General features: G+C 44.1%; 1 protein-coding gene across 2 annotated transcripts in view; it reads left to right on the forward strand.

Moving 5' to 3' along the window:
* LOC106144765 (diacylglycerol kinase epsilon) overlaps window positions 1-19,034 on the forward strand; it is a 48,584-nt gene extending 29,550 nt beyond the window's left edge. Inside the window, exons 13-17 of one of the 2 annotated variants that reach the window (XR_013436140.1) lie at window positions 826-950; window positions 1,977-2,117; window positions 6,175-6,336; window positions 12,029-12,128; window positions 17,584-19,034. The gene's annotated coding sequence lies outside the window, so the exon portion shown is untranslated. The remainder of the gene's footprint in view (window positions 1-825; window positions 951-1,976; window positions 2,118-6,174; window positions 6,337-12,028; window positions 12,129-17,583) is intronic. The other variant, XR_013436141.1, reaches the window with a different exon arrangement.
* Window positions 19,035-20,968: the final 1,934 nt, after the last annotated feature.

Raw genomic sequence — 20,968 nt, forward strand, 5'->3', positions numbered from 1 at the left:
GACAGACTTTATATGAAATCCACTTACTGGTTGGCAACTCCCTGACCGCCTGTGGCCTCCCACAGGGTGCTAATGTGACGGTTCTAATGTGGGCAGAGGGGCGCATCCTAGGGCCTGGCAGAGGGTTTCCTTCCACTTGAGTTTTCGTGAAGCTTTGGTTTATGATTGTGACCTCGCTCTCAAAGAACGTTTGTCACAGATAACGGTTTTTTCATTTCATCAGGTCTTAGAGGAAAGAGTGTTTATGGTCCTACTTTATCCTGTCATTCTAACCCAGATCCTAGATGTCCTTTTTTTTCCCCTCTCTTTTCCGTGTGTGTGTGTGTGTGTGTGTGTGTGTGTGTGTGTGTGTGTGTGTGAGAGAGAGAGAGAGAGACACTGAACCCAGGGGCGCTCCACCCCTGAGGTATATCCCTAACCTTTTTTATTTTTTATTGACTGTCTCACTAAGTTGCCCAGGCTGGCCTTGAACTCAGCAACCCTCCTGCCTCAAGCCTCCTGAGTCTCTGGATGTCAGGTGTGCATCACTACACCTGGCCACAGTCATCCATTTTTACAAAAATTCTTGAAATAAAACTAACTGTTCACTTACATGCTTTAAAAAAAAAAAGATACACGGATTTTCTTGAGGGATAATTTTACAGATGAATTACATAGCTGTGATAACAGCTGAAATTCACAAGGAAAGCTTTCTTATTTACTAATTCCTAACAATTCCATGTTTGGACTTCTTAAATAGCTTCAGCAAACACTTGGGTATTTGGTTTGTTTTTTTTTTTAATAAGTTTCTTTTTTTTTAATTTTTTTTTAATATTTATTTTTTAGTTATCGGCGGACACAACATCTTTGTTGGTATGTGGTGCTGAGGATCGAACCCAGGCCGCACGCATGCCAGGCGAGCGCACTACCACTTGAGCCACATCCCCAGCCCACACTTGGGTATTTGTAAGGTGTGTTTACTTTTAGCCTGTGACAACCTATATAATTCTGAGTTAGACATTACTAAACTCATTGTACAGAGCTAGAGGTTGATCCCCTGCCATCCTACCCACTGCTTTTTCTTATTTTATTTATTTATTTGTTATTTTTTCATGTACCAGGGATTGAACCCAGGGGTGTTTAAACACTGAGCCAAGATTCTGCTCTGTGTGTTACAAAACACGTACTCTGCAGAACAGAGCTCCAGTTCCCAGCTGAGGATGCTGCATTCAAAGGGCAGCCCGGAAAACAGCAAGCTATCATCTCCTATTGCATGTCTGCATGATTATCCCTACCAGTATCTCTGCCAGGTTGTTCTCAACCAAATCAACCAAATCCTCTGTCAACTGGTGGCATGTATACCATGGTATCACTCATTCCTTGAAGCTGATTGGACCAAGGGAGAACCATCCATTGATCATCAGCTAATCAGATTTTCCACTGGACTTCATCTTCTTGAAATACCTGTGTAGCCTTTAAATCTGTACTCTTTGTGAACTGTTTGCTTCCAAATCCACCAAAAGCACAGAAATTGCAAGTAAGATCTAGACATTTTTGTAGACATTTTGTCAATTGTCTATGGAATCTAATGGTTAAAAAAAAAAACATAGGTCATAATTTACAGGTCTTATCATTTTTCTAAAACATTAATACACAATTTTCTAAAAAATATTAATACACAATGTTTCAGAAAGCAAGACTAAAGCCAGGCGGTGGTGCACGCCTGTAATCCCAGCAGCTTGGGAAGCTGAGGCAGGAGGATCGAGAGTTCAAAGCCATCCTCAGCAAGAGAGAGGCCCTAAGCAACTCAGGGAGACCCTGTCTCTAAATAAAATACAAAATAGGGACAGAGATGTGGCTCAGTGGTCGAGTACCCCTGAATTCAATTCTTGGTTCAAAAAAGAAAAATAAGAAAGCAAGCAAGTAAGACCAAAGTCCTTCACCAGGGATAATTTGAGATGCACTGCTTTAAATAATATGTTCATTTCCGTTCACAGAGGAGAAGACCCAGCTGCAGTGAGTTTCTTTTCCTCATCAACAAGCTCTACAATGATGCAGGAGCCTTGCTATAACCTGATCAATGGGAGCTGGGGCTGTCAGGGTCTGATCCCAAAGCTTTGCTTGTGGCCATGATTAAGGTAATTGCAAAGGACTCCAGACCAATGAAGCACACAGACAACCAGAGGGAGGGGACAAAAGATAAAGACAAACTTAGTATTTTGAGATAAGCAGGACATGATGTCAACTGGAACATAATACACGGAACCACATGGCCTGGAATTAAGTGGCATAATGAGATCTGTAGAGCACTCAATCATCTATAAAGCAATTTTATGTAAAGTATTTTATTTATTCCTTTAGAAAGTCAGTAGAGTAAGCAGAACAGATATAATTTCTGTTTTCCAAATGAGTGCACTGTGATTCAGAAAGGTTAATGATAAGCCAGTGTGACACTTAGCTGAGATACCTGTCCAGCCTTGTAACGCCAAACCCTAGTGAGGTTTAATCTTCTGCCTACATCAGGGGTTCCTATCCTTCATGGGGTCCAAGCAGCCTTATGCAATTGGCTACAATTGCAGACCTTTCTTCCTCTTCTACCCCACAGCTATGCAGACAACAAAATTATATGGCAAATTTTAGGGGCCTCCTACACTGCTGTTTTCAACAGGAATGTGGTGTGGTGGCACACGCCTGTAATCCCAGCAACTCAGGAGGCCAAGGCAGGAGAATCACAAATTGGAGGGAGCATCAGCAATTTAGCAAGGCCCTAAGCAACTTAGGGAAATCTTGTCTAGAAATAAAAAATAGGAGGGCCGGGGTGTGGCTCAGTGGCAGAGCACTTGCCTAGCATGTGTGAGGCACTGGGTTTGATTCTCAGCACCTCAAATGAATAAATAAATAAAATAAAGGTCCTCCTGCCTCAGCCACCCAAACCACTGGGATTATAGGGGTGCACCACCAAGCCAAGCTTCTCCAGTCATTTCCTACTTTTGACTCATCTGCAAGCCCACAGAGAATTCAGTCACCTGCTGTTTCAGAAGAATTCAGGATGTAGGAACATATCAGGAGAAAAGAAAGTGATACTTAGCCTAGGCCTCCCAGGAGATGCCAATCTGGCAAATTCAAAGACCCACATGCTGGACAAGATGGCGAGATGAAAAGGTTGATACAGAGGATTCTTGGGAAAGAAATTTGAAGAAGTAACAAATGACCAAGTGTTAAGAGTCTTGAACAAGAAGCTAAAGCATGTCAACCTACAATCTGTGAACTTTGGGGCACCATGTACAAAATGGCATTTTAAGATTACTCTGGCCAGTTGCAGTGGCACCAACCTGTAATCCCAGGGACTCAGAGGCTGAGGCAGGAGGATCGTGAGTTCAAACCCTGTTGAGAGCCACAGCCAAAGGGGCCCCAGCAAACTTCCAGCTGCCAGCAAGCTTCAGACTGCCCCAGCAACATCTAGCTGATTGGCTCCTCTGCGGTGATGTTCATTGGGCTGTTTCCCTGCCCTTCAGACTGCCAGCTGATGATTGGCTCACAGCTGCCCCAGCAACATCTAGCTGATTGGCTCCTCCACGGAGCTGCTCATTGGGTGACTTCTTTGGCTCTGCCCACGCAACCCAGCCAATCGGCCTCAAGAGGAGGAGGATTGTGGGAGGAAAAGGCTGGTGTTGGGGAGAGAGGCTTGTGGAAGCCGGTGGTGGCAGTTGGGCTCTGAGGGTTTTTCCCTGGAGCTGTTTTGTTTGGCGTTTGTAGTTCTAAAAATAAAGTTAGTTTCTTTTTGATAAGTGGCTCCTGATTTGTGCAGTATTACAGACTTTTGTGATGTTTAAAGATTCTGTATTTAATTTATTTTCTGATAGCCAGTATATAGTTAACGCTATAGTATCCCTTGAAGATGCTGGTAGAATTTCCCCCTCTCTGTTTATATATTGGGGAGAGAGGCTATGTGTAAGCCGGATTGGCCACCAAGTGAGACAACCAAAGTAAATGCCGAAGTCTGGCTTGGCACAAATCAGGAGCCACTTATCAAAAAGAAACTAACTTTATTTTTAGAACTACAAACGCCAAACAAAACAGCTCCAGGGAAAAACCCTCAGAGCCCAACTGCCACCACCGGCTTCCACAAGCCTCTCTCCCCAACACCAGCCTTTTCCTCCCACAATCCTCCTCCTCTTGAGGCCGATTGGCTGGGTTGCGTGGGCAGAGCCAAAGAAGTCACCCAATGAGCAGCTCCGTGGAGGAGCCAATCAGCTAGATGTTGCTGGGGCAGCTGTGAGCCAATCATCAGCTGGCAGTCTGAAGGGCAGGGAAACAGCCCAATGAACATCACCGCAGAGGAGCCAATCAGCTAGATGTTGCTGGGGCAGTCTGAAGCTTGCTGGCAGCTGGAAGTTTGCTGGGGCCCCTTTGGCTGTGGCTCTCAACAAAACCCAGCCTCAGCAACTTAGGGAGGCCCTAAGCAACTCAGCAAGATCCTTCTCTAAATAAAATACAAAAAAAGATGGGAATGTGGCTCTGGAGTTAAGCACCCCTGGTTCAATCCCTGGTACCAAGAAAAAGAAAAGATTACTCTGGGAGTAGTGTGGTTGGAAAGGAAGGATTGGAAACAAGAATTGCAATTCAACAGAGCAGAAATGAAACATGCCTGGAAGAAAAGTTGACAGGAAAGATGGCTGAGGAGATGGTGAGCTTATGAAGCCTTGGGCTGCTCGCCTAGAGAGCAGAAACGAGGACGTGCAGCTATCAAGCTCACATCTGGCAAGGCCACCTCCTGACCAGGTGAATCAGGGAGGTTACAAGGAGCCTTTTCAAACTTAGATACTTTATTACAGCAAAGAGAATAATTTAGGTAATTTACAGATTGCAAAAAGAATAAGCCAAAGATGCCAGGTCCCTGTGACGTTTTGTCTCACCCACCAAGAAGTCCACTACCACAACTAAGAGGCCCAGTGCATGCAGTGTCTCAGGACAGCTCCCTGCTCGACAGAAGGTGGCCCCATAGCAGCTCCCTCCATGTCCATGAAGATCACAAGGCGTTCTGCCAAGACTCAGATAAACCACTGTTCAAGACATTGCCTAAGCAGATATGTGCAAGGTCACTGTGACACCATGGCAGAGCCGTGCCCCCACACGGGATGGCACCCAAGGGTGCTCTACCACTGAGCCACAACCCCAGGCTTTTTAATATTTTTTGTTTGTTTGTTTTGAGACCAGATCTCGCTAAGTCACTAAGGCTGGCCTCCAATTGCTATCTTCCTGCCTCCCTCTCCCGAGTACCTGACTTGATTTTCTTTCTAGCCCATTCTCTCAATTAACATTGATCTATGCACAACCTACCGAGGCTGGGATCAGGGTTTGTGTTTCCACTGCTGAATCCCCAGCAGGAGAACGATGCCTGGTGTCGAGTCAGTCCTCAAGATGTATTTTCTGCATGAATAAGTCAATGGCAGCCCCTGGAACAACTGTAGCCTTGTACAGGGGACCGGCAGAGGTGTGCTGGGAGTAGGGGTGAAGTTACATGGAAGAGCAACTGTCCTAAATAGGGAAGTCCTGAATAACCAGTGACTCAGGAGGGCCGTTCTTGGACGACACCACGTTCAGCAAGTCGGTCTCTGCTGATCAGTTCTGCTTTGTTAAGGAATGTGGGGGTGTAACTAACAGCCTGGGAAGCAAGTGTCCAGTGGGAAGGAACAGATCAAAGATGCAAAAGTGAGGTGATAACTATGGATTAGAACCCAGCGCTGACTTGGATCTTTCAGTCCCCAGCTTGCATCAAGGCCAGGAATTATCACTTCCCATATCCTCCCCTTTTCCCAGCATACAGGCTGCTGGTTCCTAAGAGTGGGCAGCAGTGCCTGCTATAGCTACTTACTCTTTGGCTACCTTCCAGATGGGTGACAGATAAGAGGGCACTGCATGTCACTGTTAGAATTTTTTTTGGTACTGGGAATTAAACTCAGGGACACTCAACCACTGAGCTGCACCCCCAGTCCTATTTTGTATTTTATTTAGAGACAGGGTCTCACTGAGTTGCTTAGTGACTTGCTTTTGCCAAGGTTGGCTTTGAACTCACAATCCTCCTGTCTCAGCCTCCTGAGCTGCTGGGATTACAGGCATACACCACCGTGCCTAGTGTTAGAATGTTTTGTTTTGTTTTTAATTTTTTAATATTTATTTATTTATTTATTTTAGTTTTCGGTGGACACAACATCGTTGTTTGTATGTGGTGCTGAGGATCGAACCCTGGCTGCACGCATGCCAGGCGAGCGCGCTACCGCTTTGAGCCACATTCCCAGCCCCGTGTTAGAATGTTTTAAGGAAATCTGGCTTGATACACTACAGTGAACCCCGTTTGTATGTATAATTACAATGTACTAATTGAAATAATAATAAATAATAATAGAAGGGAGATTAGCAGAGCAGAGCAAGCAGATGGCAGGGAGAGGGAAGGGAAGGTCCTGCAGAATGAGATTGATGGAATTATATGTATGTAAGAGGAGGGCATGACCAATCTCACTATTATGTATAATTAAAGGCAGCAATAAAAAAAATTTTAAAAAGAAACCTGACTTGAGGCATATTAAACAGATAGACATAAAAAGTAGTTGTTTCAGCTTGCACAGAAGCGCACAACTGTACTCCCTGAGACTTAGGAGCTTGAAGCAGGAGGATCACAAATTCAAGGTCAGCCTGGAAAACTTAGAGAGACCTTGGGTAACTTCTAAAACAAAAAGGACTGGAGGTGTACCTTACTGATAGAGTGTTCCTGGGTTCCCCTGTGTGTGTGTGTGTGTGTGTGTCTGTGTGTGTGTGTGTGTGTGTGCATATATATCTATTAATAACCCTGGATTATTAATTACCTTTATTGGACAACCAGATGCAATATTCCTAGAAGTGTTTAAAGCAAAAAACTAAATTCTTTTTTATTATTATGGTGCTGGTGTAACAATGGTCCACTTTATGCTTTGACTATAGCCCTTGCTGCTTTGCTACTGCAACTTATTTTTTATTTATTTTTTTTTTAAAGAGAGAGTGAGAGAGGGGGGGGGACAGACAGAGAGAGAGAGAGAGAGAGAGAGAGAGAGAATTTTAACATTTATTTATTTTTTCTTAGTTCTCGGCAGACACAACATCTTTGTTGGTATGTGGTGCTGCTGAGGATCGAACCCGGGCCGCACGCATGCTAGGCGAGCGCGCTACCGCTTGAGCCACATCCCCAGCCCCGCAACTTATTTTTTAAATGGACATGTTTCTTTCTCTTCCTCTCTGCCTGCTCCTCCCTAATTTTTTCCCCTTCTCTAATCTCAGGGGAAACAAGATTACTTTTCTTTCCCAGTTTAGGCAGATTTACCTGTCCTCAAGTACACACTCAACATAGAACCTAAGTAATCCAGATTTGGGGGATGGCACCAGAAGATCTCAGAAAAGAAATGACTATCCCCAAATTAGCAAGTGAATGACAACTCCAAAAGAGAACACGTGAATGTAGCCTTCAGTCACCTCTTTAGAAGCCTCTGTTCCTGCTGATGGGCAGAATCACAGCCTCTAGGATGGGAGTCCTCTGTGTTTCTCCTTTGCTAGCAAAGTAATCAAACTTATTTTTTCCTTTTTCTCAAAATCATGTCCTCATTATTAGATTGGCATCAGGGACAAGGTAACAAATTTGGCACCCTAGATGAGACCTAAGAGCAGCCCCCACTCCAGCTTTCTTGGGCAGACCTGGCTCTCCAAAGAACCCCACTTTCATGCTGGGATGCAAAATGCTGGCGAACACTTGTTGAGAGCCAACTGTGGAGAGTTAGGAGATGGGTGAGTTTGCTGTGGGTTGAACCAGAGGAGCAGTTCCTGTGAGCAAAGGGAGGGACTGAGGGACCCTCTCAGCAGCTGCCAAAGCTCCTTTGGCTTTGGAGAACTTCTGCTTTCTCTCCCATTGTGGTCCACTTTGAGAAAAAGGAAACTGAACTCAGTATAAGTCACAACACCCTTGGCCATCTGGTAAGTCCCCCATGTGCACACCAAGACCTTTGATTCTACACACCTGTTTCCTCTTCATGGGAACATCTGGTCCCTGTTTGTGGGGACACCTGTGGCTCCACTGGGGTAGGAGTCCTGGTTAAGCAGGATATTTACTCCCTTCTGATTTATTCTAGGTTCTCATCTGTTTATTGGCCTTGGGTTTGGGAACTCCCTCTGGTTGACTGTCTATGTTTTCGTTTTGTTTATATCTGTTATTACCCCCTTTTAAAACATGGCCAATACTGCACTGATCCTATAGGTAATCCCCTGGGAAAGATCTGGGCTGCTCAATTTAAAGGTTCCCATCTGTCAGACATGGTTTGGGGGTCCTCTCTGTGGTGGTCTCTCTGTTTTTCATTTTTGAACAGTCTTACAATTGGAGTTGGTCTATCAGAGGTAAAGTGAGTTTAAAAAAGGACCACCTACAGGTATAAGCCTGTCTAAGATAATGTTTTACTGTAACCATCTGGCTTTTGAATAGCTTTCTGGATTATGATACAATCTTGCTGTTGGAGTTGGTGTGTCCAAAGTCAAGTAAGTGGAAGAAATTTGTACCTGCAGGTGTGTCTGTTTTTAAAGTTTCCCATCTGTCAGCCCTGGCTTCAGTGATTCTCTCCTGTTTTTTGTTTTGTTTTGTTTTGTTTGTTTTTTGGGGTACTGGGGATTGAACTCAGGGGCCCTTGACCATTGAGCCACATCCCCAGCCCTATTTTGTATTTTATTTAGAGACAGGGTCTCACTGAGTTGCTTAGCACCTCGTTTTTTGCTGAGGCTGGCTTTGAACTTACATCCTCCTGCCTCAGACTCCCAAACCGCTGGGATTACAGGCATGTCACCACGCCCAGCTGTGTGTTAAAGTCATAAATGATTACTCTGTAACTAGCTAAACAAATAACTGTTACTAGGTTATAACAATGTAGTTGATACCCTAAATATATGTGACTAGGTATATGTATGCATCTGAAAACTATATCTAAGTCTTATATAAGTGTTATATAAAAGTTCATAAAATGAAAGTTATGTAAGATTAAAGGCAAGATAACATTAATAAGTACTCTCTTTTATAATTGTATCTGACACACAAGGGCCACACTGTCACTTGAAGACCTATCTTGTTTGCTTTGATTCTGCCACTTTTTCCACAAAAAGAAAGTTAAAAGCTCTCTTAGTCTTTCTTTGATTCATGTTCCAGATGTAATGTTGTATTGTGTTATTTGTGAAGAGCCTCCACCTTACCTGAGATAAGGCTCTGTCTCCCACCTCACTCCATGTTAGAATGGCTCCAAAATAGGCTAGACTTCAGCTCATTTAAAGTTGTATTCAAAAGATTGATTTTTGTTGTAAAGATGACTGTGACCTCAAAAAGGGGGTATAATATATAAGTAAGTAAAGGTTTAAGATTATAAAAATCATTTTTCATGGTTCACAGCTATTAAACTGAATTTTTTTTTTGCTTTATTAATTTCACTTTGTATTTTCTTTGTAAACTTTATAACTGTTACCTGTGTTTTTTTAATTTATTCTAATTTGTTATATATGGCAGCAGAATGCATTTTGACTCATATTACACATATATAGCACAATTTTTCATATCTCTGGTTGTACACAAAGTAGTCACACCATTCATATCTTAATACATGTACTTAGAGTAATGATGACCATCTCATTTCACTGCCTTTTCTACCACCATGCCCCCTCCCTTTCCCTCCCTCCCCTTTACCATATCTAGAGTTCCTCCATTCCTCCTGTGCTCCCCCTCCCAACCACACTATGAATCAACCTCCTTATATCAGAGAAAACATTCAGCATTTGTTTTTTTGGGATTGGCTAACTTCACTTAGCATTATATTCTCCAACTCCATCCATATACCCGCAAATGCCATGATTTATTCTCTTTTATTGCTGAGCATGTTCCATTGTGTGTATGATTGTATGTGTGTGTGTGTGTGTGTGTGTGTGTGTGTGTATATATATATACACATTTTCTTTATCCATTCATCTACTGAAGGGCATCTAGGTTGCTTCCACAGTTTAGCTATTGTGAATTGATATGGCTGTGTCCCTGTAGTATGCTGTTTTTAAGTCCTTTGGGTATAGACTGAGGAGAGGGATAGCTGGGTCAAATGGTGGTTCCATTCACAGTTTTCCAAGGAATCTCCATACCACTTTTGGGGCTGGGACTGTAGCTCAGTGGTAGAGTGCTTGCCTAGCATGTGTGAGGCACTAGGTTCAATCCTCAGCACCGCATTAAAATATATATATATATAAAGGTATTGTGTCCATCTATAAAAAAAAAATCCATACTGTTTTCCATATTGGCTATACCAATTTTCAGTGCTTGTTAGTGTTTTGCAGAGGTACTACTTCTGAAAAAACAACCTGGGTTAATTTGAGATTATAAGCCATCACCTACAAGACAGATACTATATAATGCTGACTTCCAGTAATAATACTAACCCCAATTATGAAAGGGACAACTGTAAAATTATAGAAATTGAAGTTATAACCTGTTGCTTCCTCTCTCTCTCTCTCTCTCTCTTTTTTAGGTGCTGGGGATTAAACCCAGGTCCTTGTGTATGCAAGGCAAGCACTCTACCAGCTGAGCCAAATCCCCAGCCCCTGTTACCCCCTCCTTAAGATTGGTGAAAATGGCTTGCTAGGAGTTTAAAACCAAAAACTCAAAGACCAAAGTCAAGGAAGTAAAAGGGCCAAGAAAAAGCATCCAACATTTTGGCCCTTTACCTCTAAGGTCAGCCAGGATGCAGAGAATGACGGGACCCCTCTCTGGGCCCTGAAACTCTGATGAGATACCCAATCTGCTGATCAGGGAGATTGAGAGGACCCTAGATAACAGGAAGCTAACCAGTGCGCATTCTGCAAAGAGGAGGGTCACTAGAGACAAAACTGTCCCCGATGCTTCCAAGAGAAGCCACATATGGTCATCAGGACTCTGACCCATCCTGGAAGATGGCACCCCTGGTAGCAGAAAGCTAAAGAGGATTCACATACAACCACAAGAGTGATCTCTAAGGAATTTCAGCTGACTATTAAGAGTAGATAGGAACAAGGTCAGTTTTGACAAACTAGGTCTTAAACACCTGGCAGGATAGTATAGCCAAAGCACAGTCCTACATGGACATGTAAAATGAAAAACTAAAAAAAAAAAAAAAAAAGGAAAAACAATGCTTTTTTTTTTTTAATGTAACTTAAGATGTACTCTTGTGTCAATCCAACCAGAAAAAAGTAAAGCTAGAGTCTACAAAGGAAGGATTCTTGTGTGGGAGTGTCTATTAATAATGATCCACAAAGGACTCTAGAATTGCAAGTTTGTCCTGAGTTAATTTGAGCCTGATCTCATAGACCTACAAATCTTCCTAAGCTTCTATATGGATAAAATTGATCTATTTTTCACTGATATAATTATGAGTTACTGTCTTCCTGGTTTTCACAGACTGGCTGAAATACTAATTGCTTTTGTGCTAATTGTTTACCCAAAAAAAGTAATGCTTTGCTATCTTGTTTATTGATACCTGCCCTATGTATGCCTTATCCAGACATCTGCCATCTGCCACTGTGGACCTCTGGACTGTTCTGATGCTGAATGCCCTGAACTGTCCATGCCCCACCTGATAGAGAATAAATAGAGGATCCACCTGATAGGACTTTGGGTTACTTCCCCCAACATTACCTCTTTCACCAGGAAGAGACACCCAATTTTTCATAGAAATGGAATGTACAAATTGACAGTGTGGAAAAGTAATCATGGTCCACTTTATGCTTTAACTATAAATAGCCCTTGCTGCTCTGCTACTGCAACTTAATTTTGATGGACATGTTTCTTTCTATTCCTCTCTCTCTGCTCCTCCCTAATTTCTCCCATCCATAATCTCAGGGGAAACAGATTACCTTTCTTCCCCATCCTAGGCAGAGTTATCTGTCCTTAGAACACACTCACTATAAAAACTCAGTAATCTAGACTTTGGGGATGGTACCAGAAGATCTCAGAAATGACTCTCTCTCAAATTAACAGGTGAATGACGACTCCCAACTGAGAACAAGTGGAAGGTAGCCTTTGAGTCACCTCTTTAAAAGCCTCCTGTTCCTGCTGATGGGCAGAATCACAGCCTCCGGTATGAGAGTTCTCCTTTGCTAGCAAAACAATAAACCTTCTTTTTCCTTTTTGTCAAAACCATGTCCTCATTATTGGACTGGCATCAGGAACAAGAACCAAGCTTTCGGTTAACACTGGGAATTGAACCCAGTGGCACTTTGCCACTGAGCTATACCCCAATCCCTTTTAAAATTTTTGAGACAGGATCTCACCAAGTTGCTAAGGCTGGCCTCAAACTTGTAATCCTCCTGCCTGAGCCTCCAGAATCACTAGAACTACAGACATGAGTTACTGTGCCTGGCCAGAAACTCAATTTTTTTTTTCCCCTCGGGGGCACTCGATCACTGAGCCACATCCTCAGTCCTATTTTGTATTTCATTTAGAGATAGGGTATCACTGAGTTGCTTAGTACCTCCCTTTTGCTGAAGGTGGTTTTGAACTCGCAATCCTCCTGCCTCAGCCTCCTGAAGTGCTGGGATTACAGGCATGCGCCACCGTGCCTGGCTCAGAAACTAAATTCTTAAAGTGCTGAACAAAATCAATGCTATTCCCATTTTATAAAGCCCTTGCTGCTTATTTGTAAGAAACAGCTATCATTATTACCTCTTCCTACAATACAAGGCCAAGAGCAATTGGGCTGTTTCCTTTTTGGATATTTCTAGAAATATAAACCTAAATTTTACTAGTGATGTAGGAAGTGCCAACGATCATTAGTCAAAAATATATGTTGGGGATAAATCATATGAAATATAAATAGAGAACTTCTGTGTGTGGTGATTGCTGCACAACTTTGAACTTAGCTCCACCCAGCAGATGGGACCCTAGGAATAGGGCAAAGTTCTGCTGGGTGGAGCTGTTTATGTGCTTTCCCTTTCGGATTCCTAATGACTCAGAACAAAACAACTACATTTTTTTTTCCTCCCTGGTGCTGAAGATTGAACCCAGGCAGGAAAAAAAAAAAAAAAATTGAGCCCTCCTGCCTCAGCCTCCCAAGTCGCTGGCATGACAGGCGTGTGCCACCGCACCTGGCCCTTCTGCCGTGGTTTGAGTGTAGTTCGTCTGTCCCCAACAAAAACTCTTGTTGAACTGTTATCTCCACTGTTTCATGTTAGTGGGGTGGAAACTTAAACCATGATGTTCAGAGGTCATTTGGTTCTCTAAACTGAGATCATCAGGATGCAGCTCCCCTCCTGTGACCGAATACTGGTGCCTTTGTCCCTGGAAGGAGTCTGAGGAGGTCCCTGGGGTTGGAGGAGAGGGGAGTCAGGACAACAGGATTTTTAAATTTTTTTTATTTTTTTGGTACTAGGGATTGAACTCAAGGCCTTGTGCATTTGAGGCAAGCACTCTACTAACTGAGCTAAATCCCCAGCCCTCCCAGGCTCTATTTTGTATTTTATTTATAGAGTTGATTAGCACCTCACCTTTGCTGAGGCTGGCTTTGAACTGGTGATCCTCCTGTCTCAGGCACAAGCATGTGCCACCATGTCCGGCTGCAGTTTTTTTCCTACAACATGTATATGTCAAGAATCCCTTCTTGCCGGGCACAGTGGTGCATGCCTGTCATCCCAGTTGCTCGGGAGGCTGAGGTATGAGGATCACGAGTTCGAAGCCAGCCTCTGCAAAGGCAAGGTGCTTAGCAACTCAGTGAGACCCTGTCTCTAAATAAAATACAAACTAGAGCTGGGGATGTGGCTCAGTGGTCGAGTGTCCCTGAGTTCAATCCTCAGTACCCACCCACCCCGAAAAAAAACAAAACCTGCAAGATGTGTCAGAGGCACAAGAAGAGATTTATTCTGGAAAGCAAGGAGTACACATTCAAGGGTAGACGTGGGCTGTCTGAGAGCGAGACATGTCTTGGACGTCTCAAGTCCTCCTTTATATATGCATGTAATTTATTTATTTATTTGTTTATGGGTCCTGGGGATTGAACCCAGGGGCACTTAACCACTGAGCCACATCCCTGGCCCTTTTTATATTTTATTTTGAGACAGAGTCTTACTAAGTTGCTAAAGGTCTTGCTAAATTAAAGAGGCTGGCTTCGAATTTGCCATCCTCCTGCCTCAGCCTCCTGAGCCACTAGGATCCCAGGTCTCTGCCACCATGCCCTGCTCAGTCCTCCTTTTTTTAAAGGAAACATTGTGAGGGATGGCGTTGAAGGTCTGTAGAGAGGATATCTTGGTGATGACAAGATGTTCTGGTGGTCTGACTGTTCTCAGGATCTTTGACACTGTCTCCGTTATCTGATCATAGTGTACCCGCTGTGAAGGCTCCTTCAACCATCACATCTCCCTTTGCTCAGTCTATTCTCAAAATTCAATTCGTACATGGCACAGGGCAATTTTCCTAAATAAGTGAATTTCTAGTAACTTCAAGATTGTGAGTAAGGATGTACAGATTTCCCAGAAATTTGGGAGTGAAAAGAAAAACTGGCTTGGGGAGTTACAGGCCTGGGAGGAATATTGGCCCCAAGTGAAGGCCAAGGTCAAGGAAGGTCAAGGCTTTCAGAATAAAGTTGCAGTCTCCTTTTCCCTCCTTTTATCTTTTCTCTACCTTTTATTTCTCCTCTCCTGTCTCAGCCTTATAAGAAGAAGGAGAGACCAGAAGCCACACCCGCATGCTCCCTGTCCAGGGTTTTGTGAGGCCCCGTGCCACCTAGGGACTCTGCCAGCAAGAATGCTAGCACTAGAGGCATGACCATGCACCTCCAGAGCCAGCTGCCCAAATTAACCTTTTTTCTTTATAACCTTATCCACTCTATGGCTTGTATCATTAGCAACCGAAAACAGACTAAGAGAAATTCTCATCCTGCAGTAACTTATCAACTAGCCCAACAGCCTTGACCTACCATGGTGACCACAGAATACTGCACTGACCCTGCCTTTTTTTTTGGGGGGGGGGTACTGGGAATCGAACTCAGGGGCTCTCAACCACTGACTGAGCCACATCCCCAGCCCTATTTTGGATTTTATTTAGAGACATGGTCTCACTGAGTTGCTTAGCACTTTGCTGTTATTGAGGCTGGATTTGAACTCTTGATCTTCCTGCCTCAGTCTCATGAGCCTCTGGGATGACAGGCATGAGCCACTGCACCCGGTACGACCCTGCTTTTTTAGGGTATTAACATTAATGTAGCATTTACTGTATACCATGGTCTAAAGACTGCATAGAATAATGATCATTTTAACAACCACTGCAAGCATTTATTTATTGAGCATTTACAGAGTATCAAAGAACTATTGTATCCCATTTAATGATGATAGACACTAAAATGTCATTACTCTCATCTTACTGGTAAGGAAATTGAGGCTCAGGAAAGTTCAGTAACTTGTCAAGTTTGAGGGACTGGTAAAGTTGGGATCTAAACACGTTCTTTTCCTCTTACCACACTGCTCTGCCCCCATATTATAGTGCTGGTCTGTTTTTAATCCATGGAAAAGGAAACTAAAAAATAGCCAGTAGAAATTTCTCAAATGGAAATTTTTTTCTTCTTTCAAATTTTTAAAGCTTTTGCCTTTCTAGAGAGAAAGTGCCAGCTGATAACTGGGCACATAACAAGTAACAAATAAATATATATTCATGGAAAAAGTCACGGGAGCTAGTTTTGCTCAGTTTAATAATTTGAGAGTGTGTGTGGGGGTATGGTATGTGTCAAAATATTGCATGCATGTTTTATCTTGTGCTGCTAAAATGTTTCCATTATGAAATTAAATGTAACTGCCCATGGATACACAAATATCACCAATGATTCTTTTGGCAGAGGCTTCTCATGAATCCCCTGAAACTGTGTGCAAAGTTTGGGTTTGTGAATGTGTGTGTATGTGAGTGTGTGTGTGTGTGTGTGTGTGTATGTGAGTGTGTGTGTGTGTGTGTGTGTATGTGAGTGTGTGTGTGTGTGTGTGTGTGTGTGAGCGAGCAAACGCACGTGCCATGTTCTAATAAAAGAAATCCGAGGTCTAGCTATAACCAGAGGTCCGTGATCCAGAAGGATTTCAAAGCCACTGACTGCCTATCATTCCCTCTGTCTGCCATCTCTCTAGGTCTAAGAAAAGTTTATGAATCTACCAGGAGACAGATTTCTGTCCAGATGGCAGCCTCTGAGATAATGACTTCTTCATTTTCTGTCCTGCTTTAATTCTTCATAATGACCATGTGTCACTTTGAAAAATAATGAAGTGATTTGAGAGAAGTAAGGGGGGAAGCTGATCAGAGTGGCCTACCAGCCTCCTTTTTTTTTTCCCCCTTTAAATTTTTTTATAGTACTGAGAATGGAACCCAGGGCCTCACACCTGCCAGGCAAGTGCTCTTTCACTGAGCCACATCTCTAGCCTACCCAGCCTGTCTTACACCTCCATGGATAGGAAACTCCATTCCTAAGGGCTCTAGTCAGTCTTAATCCACCCCAAAGCATTAACATTTCTTCCACATATTGAATTTATGTTTATATAAAGAACAAATTGGGGCTGGGGTTGTGGCTCAGTGGTAGAGCACTTGTCTAGCATGCATGAGTCACTGGGTTCGATCCCCAGCACCACATAAAAAAATACTAAATAAACCAAAATAAAGGTATTGTGTCCCTCTACAACTAAAAATATTTTTTTAAAAAGAACAAATCAATGAAGTTCCACGAGGCCAAAAAAACAGAAATGATTCTTGGGGTGAAAGAGCAGGGAGGGAGTGGCCTGTGGTTGATCCTTAGAAGCCCGCCTACTTGGCTATACCACATCAGGCATGAAGTTCAAGGACACCAAACAGGACTCAGCACAGCCTGGGGATGCAAAGGTCTTATCTGTGGTTTGGAAAGTGGAATGTGGAGATGGGGAAGACAGTGAGGCAGAAAGAAGGGCCAAGTTCAAATACAAAGGGGCAAGGGCAGAGGGTCACCTCTGTCCAGAGCCCTCAGAAGCAGGAACATTGTGTAGGGTGTGAGTCCAGGAAGGGAATGCGCGCAACATCAATATGCCACAGTGGAACAAAATAGCCTTTCGTCTCTGTCCCTTGTCCCAGTTTCTAAGGCAGCCTCCTGCTGAATTTCCCTCCAAATGCAAGTGCAGGCCAGGGTGGGCAGAGAAGGTAGAGGAATAATTGCATGCTCAATGCTTTAGCTTTATGGCCCAATTTTACCTCTAAAATTCCATCTGGATGGCAAGTTCAAGGCCCACCTGGGCAACTTAGCAATACTCTGTCTCAAAAAATAAAAAGGGTTGGGGATGTAGTGCAGTGGCAGAGCACCCCTGGGCTCAATCCTCAGTACTGCAAAAAATAGTTAATAAATGAAAGCTTGGTATGTGCCTTAGCCATCCTTTTAAATGAGCTTCAGAGCCCAGGTGCCTCATTAGGGCCAGGATGCTGTTGCCATGACAACGAGGACAAACAACAGAAAGGATTAAAAACTGTTGAGGATCCACCAAAAGAGCAAATTCCCAGGGCCCTTGACATTTCACTCACTGTGGTTTGTGTTCTCTTAACTGCAGGCGGAGATGTGTATAACAACGCGTCAGGGAGCTGGGGACACAGCTCAGCTGGTAGAGTGTGGCACGCACAAGGTCCTGGGTTCAATCCCCAGCACCAAAAAAAAAAAAAAAAAAGAAAAAGAAAAAAAAGAAAGAACGCAGCAGGATATGAGAAGCTAATGTTCGCTCCTGAAAGCCCACTGAGCAGGCCTTCCTCAGAGTTCAAGGAACAGGGAATCACACCTTGGAAATGAACCTAAAGCTGATGAACATTCCTAAACCTACCCCCGCTGCCACCCGCCCTGCAAACAGCCCTTTCACTAACTCTCCACTTAGGGGATCAGCCAGTGCTCTTTTCTTTTCTTTCTTTCCTTATTTTTCTTTTAATATTTTTAGTTATAGGCGGACACAATACCTGTATTCACTTTTATGTGGTGCTGAGGATCGAACCCAGTGCCTCACATGTATTAGGCAAGTGCTTTGCCGCTGAGCCCCAGCCCCAGACCTGTGTCTCTTTTTTCAGAATATGTTTTAGTGTTCACAGACCTTTATTTTATTCATTTATTTATATGTGGTGCTGAGAATTGAACCCAGTGTCTCATACATGTGAGGCAAGCGCTGTACCACTGAGCCACAACTCCAGCCCCTGTGTCTCTTTAAGCGAAAGTGCTATCTGATATCACTCCTGGTTGTCCACAAAGGAGCTACCAGTTCTTCCTTTGTTCTGGCGGTGAGGCTCTGTGACCTGCCTGGGATCCGTGCTCAATAAATGCATGAATCTGTGCTTCTGGGGAAGATAGGCAGGTAAGAAAGTCCCTTGGCCCATGAATTCAAAAAGAGTTGGCTCAGGAGAGAAATGAGGACAAAAAACAAAAAAACAATCTTTATTTTACTTTTTTTTGGTACTGGGGATTGAACCCAGGTGGCTGGCTTTGAACTTGCAGTCCTCCTACCTCAGCCTCTGGAGACACTGGGATTACAGGAGTGCAGCACCGCACCCATCTAGACACAAGCATTTCTTAACGATCCCTTATGAGCTGCCTGTGTTAGGGGACAGGCAGATGTGAATTGTGGGAACATGAAGAGAATAATTCTGTAAAATGGGCTCACAGTGCTGACGCCCACATGCTTTCTTTGCCAAAAAGCAATTTGCCTGCAGCCCTGGCTTAAGTGGACAGGTTATGTCACATTCCCCAGAAAACTGAGGCAGGGGCAAAGGTCAGGCAATCAGTGTAGGTAATGAATGATGGGGATCAAGAGAGACCACTGGTTATCAGAGAACAGTGCGTAACTAACAGTGAACCTTTGCACTCCTGCTCCCAGTCACGTACACGGGGAAGAAAAAGAAGAGAATGATTATAAAGAGGGGTTCTGGGGCCTGTAGGAAAGCAATCTCACCTCCTCCTATAGACACCCAGCCCCTTCTGTTTGGAGAAATCTGTCTCTATTCTTAATAAAACTTGTGGTCTACATTTGCCTTGGTTCCACACCACAGGTATTTTATTTTTCAACACCCAGGAACAAGAGCCCATTCCTGGCCTGTACCCATTCTGCTCCACAACTCTGTCAGTAGCTCCATCCTCTGCTACAAAAACAATCTAGAGCCAGGCATGGTGGTGCACGCCTGTAATCCCAGAGGCTCTGGAGGCTGAGACAGGAGGATTGTGAAAGCCAGCCTCAGCAATGGCAAGGCATTAAGTAACTCAGTGAGACTCTGTCTTTAAGTAAAATACAGAAAAAAAAAAAAAAGGTCTGGGATGTGGCTCAGTGGTCAAGTACCCCTGAGTTTAATCCCTGGAACCAAAAATAAATAAAAAACAGCCTAGACAGGTTCAGTCATTCCCAGAGATGGACAGCAGGTTAGAAGACCCAGATTGCAAACCCAGGTTCATCAGGCCCCAGAATTCTTGTGCTCTACTGAAATCCCCTCACTCATCCCAACACCAGTTGAGGCAGAGTCGGCCGTAAGCAGCTCAGGGTGGCATCTAACAATGCTGTACTTTGCTTTTGTTTTCTGGTACTAGGGATTAAACCCTAGTTTAAATTGTATTTAAAAAGGATCTTGCTAAATCACCCAGGCCAGTCTTGAACTTGTGATCCTCCAGCCTTAGCCTCTTGAGTCACTGGGAATACAAGGGTGTGCCACCACGCCCAGTGTACCACACTGCTGTACTCTGTGTTTGTTTTTAGTAAATGTGGAAACAGCAGAAGCACATCAAGATGATTTTAGTCAGCTGTTAAGATCTGAAGGAAAACTGGAAGCTCACAAGGTTCAGGGATCACCCTGCTGCGCCAGGCAGGAGGACCTACCCAGTACGTTCCCTCCACACTGGAATCGCCTACAGGCCCCAGCCCAAGAATGGAGAGGCACAGAACAGGGAGGCCACCTGGAGAAGGGACTAGGGGGTGAGTTCTCAGGATGCCATTGTCAACCAAAATCAATTCTACAAACAAGTGGTGTGAAAGCTAACTCGGTCACAGAGACAGCATCGCTGAAATCGAGCACTGTTGCTAGTGTCCTTGGGCAAAGGCACAGGCCCCGGGGGTGCCAAGAGACAAACCTGGCCACTTGTCCCAATATGAGTCGTGGTGAAGGGTGAGAAAGGGAGAACTGGCTCTGGAGCATTCTCTCTCTCTCTCTCTCTCTCTCTCTCTCTCTCTCTCTCTCTCTCTCTCTCTCTCTCTCTCTCTCCCTATGGGACCCAGGGCTTTGCAACATACCAGGCAAGTGCTCTACCATGGAAGGATATCCCCAGCTCAGCCCAGGAAAGGAGTTTTTCAACACTGCGTCACTGGGGACAAACCGATACTGGGGCACAGTGACCAAAGATCTGTCTTCCAGGGACTGACAGAAACTTTGTGGTTTTACAGAAAAGGGCAATGAAGGAGGTTTGCATAGCTGCTGAGGAGGTCATCATTCTGGTTGATCATTATCTCAGGACTGGTTCTGTATGCCTCTGGAAAGGTCACCATGGCTGGAGGGATGGTTCTGTTCTGATCATGAGAAGATTACTCCTGCTCTGGGGGCAACCTCGGCTCTGATATGGCATCACTGGCCCGGCTCCAGGAGATGTCTCCAGATCATGTCTGTGGTGGGTTGAACTGTGCTTCCAGGCTGTTGCTTGGAAGTAGTTTCAGTCCTTTGTCAGAGCGATGCTTATCCATCAGGCATATTCCTGGAATGCAGATAATTGCAAAAGGAAGTAGCTCAGAGAAAAAGCACTGAAGCCTTAGAATGGAATCAGGATGGAGTCGGTCAGGCCTGATCAGCAGAGGGACCCTCATTTTCTTCTTTCATGCATCTGTGCCACGTTCTCCCTTTCCACAGGCCTCTCTCGGTGCCTCTTTTCCCTCCCCTTCACTCTTAGACCTGCTGTTTTAGGCTCCAGGAAATAAGTGTGTTGGG

This window comes from Ictidomys tridecemlineatus, chromosome 3 (genome assembly GCF_052094955.1).
Source record: "Ictidomys tridecemlineatus isolate mIctTri1 chromosome 3, mIctTri1.hap1, whole genome shotgun sequence".
Classification (NCBI taxonomy): Eukaryota; Metazoa; Chordata; class Mammalia; order Rodentia; family Sciuridae; genus Ictidomys; species Ictidomys tridecemlineatus.